The sequence below is a fragment of the Pteronotus mesoamericanus genome, unplaced genomic scaffold (genome assembly GCF_021234165.1).
Source record: "Pteronotus mesoamericanus isolate MK-2021 breed Mesoamerican mustached bat unplaced genomic scaffold, CSHL_Meso_final contig_94, whole genome shotgun sequence".
Taxonomy (NCBI): Eukaryota; Metazoa; Chordata; class Mammalia; order Chiroptera; family Mormoopidae; genus Pteronotus; species Pteronotus mesoamericanus.
The window spans coordinates 32,152,273-32,163,615 of record NW_026555285.1 but is presented as its reverse complement, the minus strand read 5'-3'; the positions used below and the strand labels follow the sequence as shown (position 1 = coordinate 32,163,615).

Below are 11,343 nucleotides of genomic sequence, written 5' to 3'. Positions count from 1 at the left end.
TATTTCTCAAACTATTCCCAAAAAAACTCAAGAACTTGAGGGAAGACTCCTCTCATTTTATGAGACCAGCATTATCCTAATTCTAAAACCAGAAAAAGACACTGCAAAGAAATATAATAATCAGGCCAATATCCCTGATGAACATAGATGTTAAAATCCTCAACAAAATGTCAGCAAACTAGATCCAGAAATACATTTAAAAAGATCATACACCATGATCAGGTGGAATTTATTTCGAGGATGCAAGGTTGGTACAATATCTGCAAATCAATAAACGTAATATACCATATAAACAAAATGAAGGATAAAAACCACATGATTATCTCAATAGATGCAGAAAAAGCATTTGATAAAGTCCAGCACACATTTATTTGATAAAAACGCTCAGCCAAGTGGTAATAGAAGGAACATACCACAATGTAATAAAGGCCATATATGACAAACTCACATGCAATATCATCTTCAATGGGCAAAAACTTCAAACATTTTTCTTAAGATCAGGAACAAGACAAAGATGTCCCTTTTTACCACTCTTATTCAACATAATACTGCAAGTTCTAATGGAAACTGCCAAATAAAAAGAAATAAAACATCCAAATTTGGAAAGGAAGAGGTAAAGCTGTCATTATTTGCAGATGACATGACTCTCTATGTAGAGAACCCTAAAGATTTTGCCCCCCCCAAAAAAAAACAAACAACAAAAACAACCTCCTAAAACTGATAAATGAATTCAATAAAGTATCAGGGTAAAAAATAAATATCTAAAAATTAGTTGCATTGATATATACCAATAATGAGCTATCAAATAGGGAAACTAAAAAATAAAATTTATTGTGTCAAAAAAAATTTACTCTTTAATACCAAGAAATAAATTTAACCAAGAATGTAAAAAAGACCTGTACTTGAAAAATTATAAGATACTGAAGAAAGAGATTAAAGAAGATACAAGTAAAGTGAAAGCACATATCATGCTCACAGATAGGAAGAATTAACATCATTAAAATGTCCATACTACCCAAAGCAATCTATAGATTCAATGCAATTCCTCTCAAGTTACCAATGGTGTATTTTACAGAACTAGAACAAATATTCCAAAAATTTATATGGAACCACAAAAGACCCCAAATAGCCACAGCAAGTTGGAAATAAAAAAGAACAGAGTTGGAGGAATCATGCTACTTGATATCAAACTATAAACTACAAAGCCACAGTCATCAAAACAGTATGGTAAGACATAAAAACAGGCATATGATCAATGGAACAAAATAGAGAACTCAGAAATAAACCCTTGCCTTTATGGTCAATTAATATTTGACAACGGAGGCAAAAAATACAATTAGGTAGAGATGGTTTATTCAATAAATAGATCCATGCAAAAAAAAATGAAAGTAGAAACCTTGTTACACCATATGCAAGAATAAAGTTGAAGTGTGTTAAAGACTAAATGTTAGACTCAAAACACTGAAAATCCTAGATGAAATCAGAAGCTGTAAAATCTCATACATTTCTAGCAGCGATATTTTTTCTGCTATATCTCTTCAGGCAAGAGAAACAAAAGAAAAAATATGGGACTACATCAAAATAAAACATTTTTGTACAGCAAAGAAAATAAAAGAGCAACCCACTGAATGGGAGAATATATTTATCAATGATATATCTGCTAAGGGGCTAATATTCAAAATCTATAAAGAACTTAGAAAACACACCAAAAAACCCCAATTAAAAACTGAGAAAAGGACCTGAATAGACACTTCTCCAAAGAGGACATACAGTAGCCAATAGACATATGAAAAGATGCTCAACATCACTTATCTTGGGAGAATTGCAAATTAAAACCCCAATGAGATATTACCTCACACCTGTCAGAATGGCTATTATCATTAAATCAACAAACAACAAGTGTTGGCAAGGAAGTGGAGAAAAGGAAACGCTTGTGCACTGGTGGTAAGAATGCAGACTGGTGCAGACTTGTGCACTGGTGGTAAGAATGCAGCCTCTGTGGAAAAACAGTTGGGAGTTTCCTCAAAAAATTAAAAATGGAACTGCCTTATGACCCAGCAATTCTACTTCTGGGAATATATCTGAAGAAACATGAAACACCAATTCAAAAGAATATATGCATCTCTATGTCATTGCAGCTTTATTCACTATAGCCAAGATTTGAAAGCAGCTCAAGTGTCCCTCAGTAGATGAGTGGATAGAAAAGTGGTGATAAATTTATACAATGGAATACTACTCAGCCATAAAAAGAAGCAACTCTTACCTTTTGCAGCAGTACTGATGGGCCTGTAGAACATTATGCTAAGTGAAATAAGCCAGTCAGAGAAAGACAAGAACCACATGACTTCACTTATGTGTGGAATCTAATGAACTAAATAAAAAGCAAAAAGAGACTCATAGATACAGAGAGTATAAGTAACAGCTGTCAATGGCAGGGACCCGTGAGGAGGCTGGGTGAAAAACAGTGAAGGGATTAAGCCAAAAAAAAAAAAAAAAAAAAAGAAGAAGCCTAATAGACACGGACAACAACAGTACAGTGATTCCCAAAGGGAAAGGTCGATCGGGGGCAGGTAGAAGAGGGTAAAGAGAGGATAAATAGTGACTAGTTACAGAATGAGACTTGAATTTAGGTGATTAACACACAATACAATATATAGATGACATATTATAGAATTGTACCCTTGAAACCTATATAATTTTATTCACCAATGTCACCCCAATATATTCAATAATAATTTTTTAAATGGGGAAGAATGTTCTTTAATCTTACTACTTCTTAATAATTATGCTTAATTTTTTAGTAGTAACTTTTCAATCTGCTTTCTTTACCTAGTGTTTAGAAGAAAACAAACTCAACTTTTAGGGAACCTTACATAAAACATTCTGTGTCCTGTTACCACTGTGCTCCACTTTTTTCACGTAATATTGTGCATTTTTTCATATTATTCAAAAGCATTATTTTTAATGGCTATTTTTTTTCAGTTTAAAAACAGCACATTTCTTAACCTTGTCTCTATATTTTGACTTCCAGTTTATTTCCAGTTATTTACTATAAATAATACTGTGATAAACATCTTTAGACACAATGTTTTTTCTTTATCATTTCCTGATGGTACAATTTCAAAAGTGGAATTACTCAGTTAAAGGCTTTTTAAAGGTTTGTATATTTAAAGTAACAGCACAGTGAACAGACATCTTAATTGAAATCTAGAGATGTGAGTTTTAATTTCAGCATTTTTTTCTAAATTACATTGTAACATTGGTCAAATGAGTTTGCTGTGCTTGTCTTCATTTTCCTCACCTGTAGTATAAGATGGTCAAACTAAGTTATTTTAAGGTATCAATTTTGCTTATCTATAACTGCATAATAAGTTACCTCAAAATCTGGAGGCCTAAAACAACAATCATTCCATTACTTCTCATGATTCTATGGGTTGACTGCGGCTTAGCTATATGGCTCTTCTGTTAGTCTTTTTTGTAGTTCCTTAGAAGCTTCAATCAGATGGTGGCTGCATATTCAACGTCCAAGATGGCTTCATTCATGTGCCTGGCACCTTGGCATGGACAGCTTGGCTTAGCGGGGAGCCAGGGATAGCTGGGTTTTTCTCTCTCTCTCACTCATCTCAGAGTCTCTCCTTTTCATATAAACCACTCTACATAGTATCTGCACATTGTCTCTCTCCATGTGGCCTGTCCTCTAGAAATACAGGACTTCTTATGTAGCAGATCAGGCTCTTGGAAATGCAAACACATCATTACTTCTATCCCATTCTTTTGGGAAAGCAAGGCCCATAATCAGTCCAGCTTCCACATGACAGAAACAGCACTAGAGCACAGATACTGGGAGCTATGGGCCATTAGGAGCCATCTTTGCTGAATAGATACTACATAGTATCTGACTGGAACAGTGTCTTCAGAGCTCTAGGAGTTATTTGAAAATTTATAATCCATATATGGCAAGTTCTGTGATAGCCTAAGTGTCATATTAGAGACAGTGTATTATGTCTCTATTGTCAAAGATGCTCATTTTGCCAGAACATTCAATTCTCAGCTCCTCTGGGGTGAAAAAAACGCCCTCTGTAGTTTTCTCCAAATATTTACAATATCTTCTTTGTGCTAACAAGCTCCACATTTACATGCAGCCATCTGCTGCACAGAACATACAAATAGGTCTAACCTCCCTGTACCCTACCCCAAGGACAGTACATGGTAGGAGATTCACCAGTTTCTGCGTTTCCTCATGTGGGTTTTAGAGAAAGGTAAATGTTACTGGATTTTACTAATCCTATACATGATTGGGGAAATAAAAAAGAGATTAACAAAAAATGAGTCCCCAGAGCAATGCAAAAGGAATCAACTTCGCGTAGCTTCTCCTAAGAAAAGATTATACTCCTTTCAATAGATTAATTTTATTACTTATAGCTAAATATGTTCACTAGGCCCCAAATATCTGAGACTGCCATGCTATGATAAAACCAACTAACCATTGTTATGAGCAGATAACAAAGCCAGACTAATAACATTTTATTAATCCTCAATGCCAAATTACATATGCTCAAGAAGAATATTTTTTTCTCCCACACTACAGAAAGTGGCTGCTTTTTATTAAGCCTATCTCTTAAAACTTAAATATTTGTTCTTCTCCCTACTGCCTAACAGTGAGAGCTAAAGCTTCTGGAGGCTTTTATTTATTTATATGGCATTTGCCTTGACGTTTTCCAAGTAATAATACATAGTAACAGAGACAGATGAGAGTTCAGTATCATCCTTTCCCTCAGGGCAAACGGCACAAATAGACCTCTAATGAAAGAATCCACAGAGCAGGACAATAAATAACAGGACATAAAATGGGGAAAAACGGTTTTCAGGCACAATCTTTTTTTAAAAAATGTAGAACAGAACAATATTCTACTCGAAGTGAGGTACATCCTCTTCAACTTTCACATCATATAGTAAATTTTAGCTTCATTACTGGTACTAGACATTCTTTCCCACTAAGCAGGTTATTTCTAAATCTAATATCACTTTCTTTGGTTTCAAGAAATAGCGATGACTTTAATGGTGCTTCTTTAATAAAATGGCATTTTTTCCTAAGTAGTAGCTGACATTTAGAGAGATCTTTGAACAAAATATAAATATAATTACTCAAGCCATGCTTATCTCCTACTAAGCAATTATGCATTTATTTAAAAAACACCTTGTGATGGCCAGCTCTGTACCAGACACCATGCAAGGTCCTGGGAATACATGAATGAACAAGATATGGTTTTTATCTTGAGGAAACTTCAGTATAGAGGAGGCAATAGACCATTAATAGAGTGTGAAAAAGTGGTCTGGAGCCAGTCTAAAGATTAATGGGTGATGTTTAACCTGAGATAAGAAAGACAAAGAGGGGTTAATCAAGGAAGGGGAGTTGGTATTATGATTCTATAGAGAAACAGAACCAAGAGGATACATATATCTTCATGTATATATAAAGAGATTTATTATAAGGAACTGGCTCAAGGGACTGCAGAGGCTGACAATTGTTAGAGACTCCGGAATGATGATGGTGTAGTTCCAATCCAAGTCTGCCGGCCTGAGAGCCAGGAGATACAATGACATAAGCTCCAGTTAGAAAACTCGCAGGCTCTCGACCTAAGAACTAACATTTCACTTTAAGCCTGAAAGAAGAAAAAGATCAATGTCCCAGCTCAACCAATTTGGCAGGAGTTCCATCTTATTTGAGGAGGGGTCAGCATTTTTGTTTCATTTAGACCTTCAATTGATTGGATGAGGCCCACTCACATTAGGGAAGGCTATTTGCTTTACTCAGTCTACAAACTCAAAGGTTAATCTCATCCAGAAACACCCTCCCAGATACACTCAGAATAATTGACCAATCTGGGTGCCCCACGGCCTAGTAGAGTTAACACACAAAAATAATTATCACAGAGGGTATAATAGGAGAGCAAAGAAATGGGGCTGTGGGGCCATTGGTCTTAAAAGGAGATGTTTTTAAGCAAAAGAACATCAAATGTAAAGGTCAAAAGGGCCAAAGATAGCATTATGAGGCCTATAGCCTCACAAGATTCAGAAGATAACGTCTACCAGCCTGTACTTCAGAATACCCAATTATGTACTATCCTGAAAGAGCCCTAAACATCCTATTCTTTTGTACATGACCCTCAGCTTTTGTATCCTGTACATGACCCTCAGCTTTTGTATCCTGTATGTGAACTTGTGTTCACCAGCTTGTCTCTCACCTGCTACTGAAGGGCCTCAAGTTTTCCATAAAGTCTACTCTGTGCAGTTATTTCTGGAGGTCCTCATAAAACTATCCTTATAGATGAGCGTTTCTCAGTCAGGAATGATTTTGCACCTCTAGGACATTTGGCATCTATTGGGTAGATGCCAGGGATGCTGCTAAATATACTTCAATACATCGGACATCACAAAGAACTATCAGTCAAATAAACAAGTGCTGTCAGCCACCACTGGTACTTCTGCAATGATCAGGCAAGTCTAAACATAGAATCACGTCTTATATGACATTCCAACTATGGGGTAGTTTTGAGTTACTCCCCCAAAATCCAGGGCTACAAGCATTCACCCCTGATAGTTTACGCTTTGTGGTCTTCTGACCTTGACTACCTCCAGAAGAGTCCATAATCTTTTCCCCCACAGGTAGTTGCATGCCCTGACTACCTGCAGTTCCCATCAGCAATGTCTCCAAGTGTACTTTATTAAGATATACCATAATTAGCCCTCAAGGCCATGTAAAAAATTCTGTTCTAAGTGTTTTATAGACATTGTTTCATTTACTCCTAGAGAAAAAAAAAGTTTTTACTTATTTCCAAATAAAGCTATTAACACTGATAGAAATCAAGAACTTCCCTGACATGCATTGCTAATTAAAAAAATGGTTTCAAGTTAGAACGAATTCTAACTTCCAAACAGTGCTGTCAACCTGTGAACAAAACTGCATGAAGCCCAAACAGGTGTCCATACTCCCCATGGTTCACTGTGGCTTTGCCCTGTGTCCATCATGAGTCCTTTCTCACATTCCCTATTCCGTCACCCTGAAAGAGATCCAGCCTAATAAAACATGAACAAGTAACATACGTGTGTGGAAAACATTTATCACTGTAATTTTTAAAAATTTCATTCAAACCATATTTGTTTTCCTCAAGACTCCTTTCCCAGTGCAGGTTTCCCTTCATCCATCTGCCCAATACATGCACAATCTCTGTAATTTCTTTTCTTGTACCGAGCAATTCAGCTTTCACGCCCCACTTGCAAACCCCAATAAAAAACAAAGAAGTCAGAAGTTATGTGTTCTTTCCACTTAAAAAGGCAAGAGGAGTCTTAAGAAACGAAAGAGACTCTTAGGAGTTTCAGTCTCAGAACTTCAGCAAAGTTCATTAAAAAAAAAAAATCCCTTCATAGGATTAAGGGAATAGGGGAACACATCTGTCAAAACTCCTAATATTTACACTTGAAATAGGTGACTTTTATTTTGCATAAATTATTCCTCGATAAAACTGATTTTTAAATGCCTACTTAGAAAAATAGTCTCTGAAACAACAAATTTATACCTAATACCTAAATAAATTATGGTATATCTTAGTCACTGAAATTTTATCAGCCTAAGCCAAGGTTTCTTTTAAGGCTTTTAATTAGAAAAGTGAAAAAAACAAACAAAGCAATGTTTATAAAACATGATTTTTAAAATTAAATAAAATAACTGGAAGAAAAAACAAAAATAGCCTTCACAGTTTTTTCTCGATGTCACATTAGCGGTAATTATAACTTTTATTTGCTTTCCCACGTCTTTCCAATTTTATATAATGTATTTGTATTACTATTTTAAGCAAAAATAAATGAACAAAAAATTCCAAAAGCTTTTCAAGAACCTCTAGCTTACAGAATGAAAATAAAGTGCCTTAGCTCTTCCCATAAGCAGCCTGAGGTGACCTCCGAAAATGGTCTGGATTCAGTTGACCCAGAAAACCCCACAAAATCACACAAATCAAGAGGTTTAAAACTTCTGTTTACTTTAAAAACACGCATCAAACTGTCCAAACCATCAAAGGCGTGCATATCCAAAACACCACCAAGTAAGTATCTGAGAGATGGGACTTTACAGACGCAATGTTTGCCATTCTGTCATTACAACGGGGTGCCCAGACCAAAGAGCGGTACTGAGTGTAGGGTCGGTGGCCCAAAAGGAGTGCTGAATTTTTGCTGCGTGTGCTTAAAAATGCAGAGATTAAGGCTGAACTTAAGGGTTTAGCTGGAGACTCTCCGGTTGTTGAGCACATCCAGGTGAACAGCGCTCCCAAGATGTGGCACAGAGCTCATAGAGCTCATGGGCGGATGAGCCCATCCCTGAGCTCTCCCCGCCACCCCGAAATGATCCTCACTGAAAAACAGCAGATTGTTCCTAAACCAAGAGAGGAGGTTGCCCAGAAGCAACTGAAGAAACAAAACCTTAAACGTCTTGAAGTAAATTTGGCATAAAATAAATACTAATATAACTAGTAAAAGTAAAATATAAATAAATAACAGAAATGCCTTAAAATGACATGGGAGGCTCCTGACCCTCTAGCCCTGGCCATTGGTCTTTGTTCTTCAGAACTCTACCCTTTCTGTCAAATGGACTCCCTCAGGCTTCTTGGCTTTTGCATGTGTTATTTGCTCTGTGGGGAAATGTTTGTTCTCACACTTTATCCATCTCAGGCCTTCTAGACTCCTCTGAGAACTTAAATGTTTCCTCTGTTCTTCTTTCAAAGAGCTTTTTGCTTCCTGCTATTAGTATATGCAATCACATTACACCCTAGAGGATCACCTATTTCTTCTTCTACATTAGTTACAGAGGATGAGCCTGTATAGCGTAAGAAGAAATAACTCCAAAATCTCAGTGGCTTAACACAACAAAATTTTACCTCAATGTCCCACATGAATCTGTAAGAGAGTCCACTCTGCAGTCTCTCAGGAAGTCAAGGCTGTTGGGAGTTCCACCATCTCATAGCTGCTCACAATGACAGAGAGCTACACCGAAGAACCACACATCGTTGTTTTAATGGCTCGGCCCGAAAGAGGCACATGTCACTACTTCCCACATTTTACAGTCAGCCCATGTCCCTGGGCCTGCCTCCCTGTAAGGAGGCTGGCAGCTTTAGGAAAATACATAGTGAGCTTAATGGTCTCTAGCACACCCTCGCCGCTCGATGAGTTCTCAGAAGATTGGGATTGTTCTCCAGTCAACTCTGTCCCTCCCGCACAGAATGCAAGGCAGTACCACTTGCTGGACATTTACTATGTGCCCCTTCCTGTTGGGTGAGTTACCGCACCGCGTGGCCCCGCTTGCTGCACATGAGCCGTGACTGCTCTCATTAACAGAACCTGAGGCTCCAATTGCACAACTCGTGCTGGTGGAGTTAGTATAAATCTTTTGGGTTGCAAAGTCTCTAAGATATTTTCCTTAAGGGGGTGGGCATTGTTATTTTTGAAACAAGTTGAGGTCCAGTTATAGAGAGAAAATGAGAGAAATGAGAAACTAGAATAAATTTCTAAACCTTCCAGCATTGCTCTCCAGCCTAGCACATCACAGGTGCCTATTGATTTGTTGAATTCAATTGGAAAGCTTTTGACTGGCTTCAAGCCCTTCATGATTCTTCTGTGATAAGGGACTCCCCTAAAAATGATTTGGTTAATTAAATCTTTAGCATAACTTGTTATTCTGACAAAATCTGCAAATTTATCACACTGGAATCTCTTTTGAAGCAATGTGTAAAAATACTTCATTCTACAGTTTCTAGCTAAGAAGAGAGGTAGCACATTCGCAGTGGACTTTAAGGATATGGTTATTATTCTTATTTACTACCTGTAAAGTTCAGAAAATGAGTATGATTTTAGCAAGAACAAAGTGTTTACTCTTTGTTAAACAGTTACAGCCTGGACTAGGAAAACAAAACAAGTCAGGTCGAAGACACAATGCCCAGGGGAGTGGCAAACCGCCAGAAGGGCAGGCGTACTTTTATTATTTATTTATTTTTCTGGCTCTGCTGTGGGAACCTTGGGTCTCGATCCCCCTGAGTTTCAGAAATCACAATCTTCAGGAAGAGATTCCAGCCACACCTCTCATCCTAATCCCTAATTTAGGTCAGGAAACCAATAGGCTACAAATGGACACGCCAGGATGTTTTCTTAACCCTCAGCAAGGCCTACTCAAAGGCGAGCATGCTACGCATCCCTGCGCCCTCCTTACATCCTGCTCGGGTAAATACATCTGCCAGGGTGTCAGCATACCCCCATGATAGGCCCATTTTTATTGGCAACTAAATATGTTCTTCATTTTAATCTAAATATAATAATGCTTTATCCATGACCAAAACACAGAAGTTTGGTACTCGGAGACACTGGGAAGGAGCTGGGAAGGGCATTATAAACAAAAGGGAAGACACAGATTTTAGGGAGTCAACAGATGGTGTTTTGCTCTCAGGTAACATTTTGCTAGCAGAAGAAAAAAATCTAATTCCTATGCCTCCCAGAATTTCAAAAAAACACTTAAAATCCTAGCAATGAGTCTAGACAAACCATAAAACACACTTTTTGTTTGAGGCCCTAGGAAAAAAGCAAAATCTATATTTCAGTATTAGTCATTTTGAAAAACTGACTTTTTAAGAAATAATGAACCACTGGCATTTAAGTGTTTGTATAATGTCCTCAAACTGTACTATGAATATTTGAGGGGGAAAAAAATGGTTGGCAGGGCTACATTTTTCCCTTGATGCAAATCATATGTGCTTTTAAAATAACTTGAATTTTATTCTTTTATTTGTCTACTTTTTCTAGATGTTTTTATGAGTCATTTTACTTTTACAATATTATGAAATGCTTTTTAAAACCAGGTAGTCAACTGTTTCAGAATTTTAAAAATGTAACAGAAAATTTTAAGCTTTAAATCTCAAATCTATAAAATTGGCTTTTTTGCAAGTCAAAGGCTGTGGCCTTATATGATATTCAACCTTCAAATTCTGAACTTTAGAAAAAAGTTATATATGTGTATACCTATCTATACATACTTACATAGATTTTATATACATATATATATATATCTCTCTCCAACTACTCTTCCCTATAATCCAAATTTTCTTTCTGACAATTCTCTTTAATAATATCTTAGAAATTATATCTGATAATAGGTTTATTGAACTGCGTTAGAAGTAGTTTAGACAAAAGAAAATTATCCAAATTTTTTTCTTTTCATTTGAATTACCTGTAAATTTGATGTCTGCAACATGTAGAAGAAATCTAATTTTGGTCAGCTGATAATCTTGTATTAAATCAAAATTGCAT

General features: G+C 36.6%; 1 pseudogene; it reads left to right on the top strand.

Annotated features, from left to right (window-relative positions):
* Window positions 1–7,909: 7,909 nt before the first annotated feature.
* LOC129081167 (60S ribosomal protein L17-like) lies at window positions 7,910–8,502 on the top strand (annotated as a pseudogene).
* The last annotated feature ends 2,841 nt before the right edge of the window (window positions 8,503–11,343 follow it).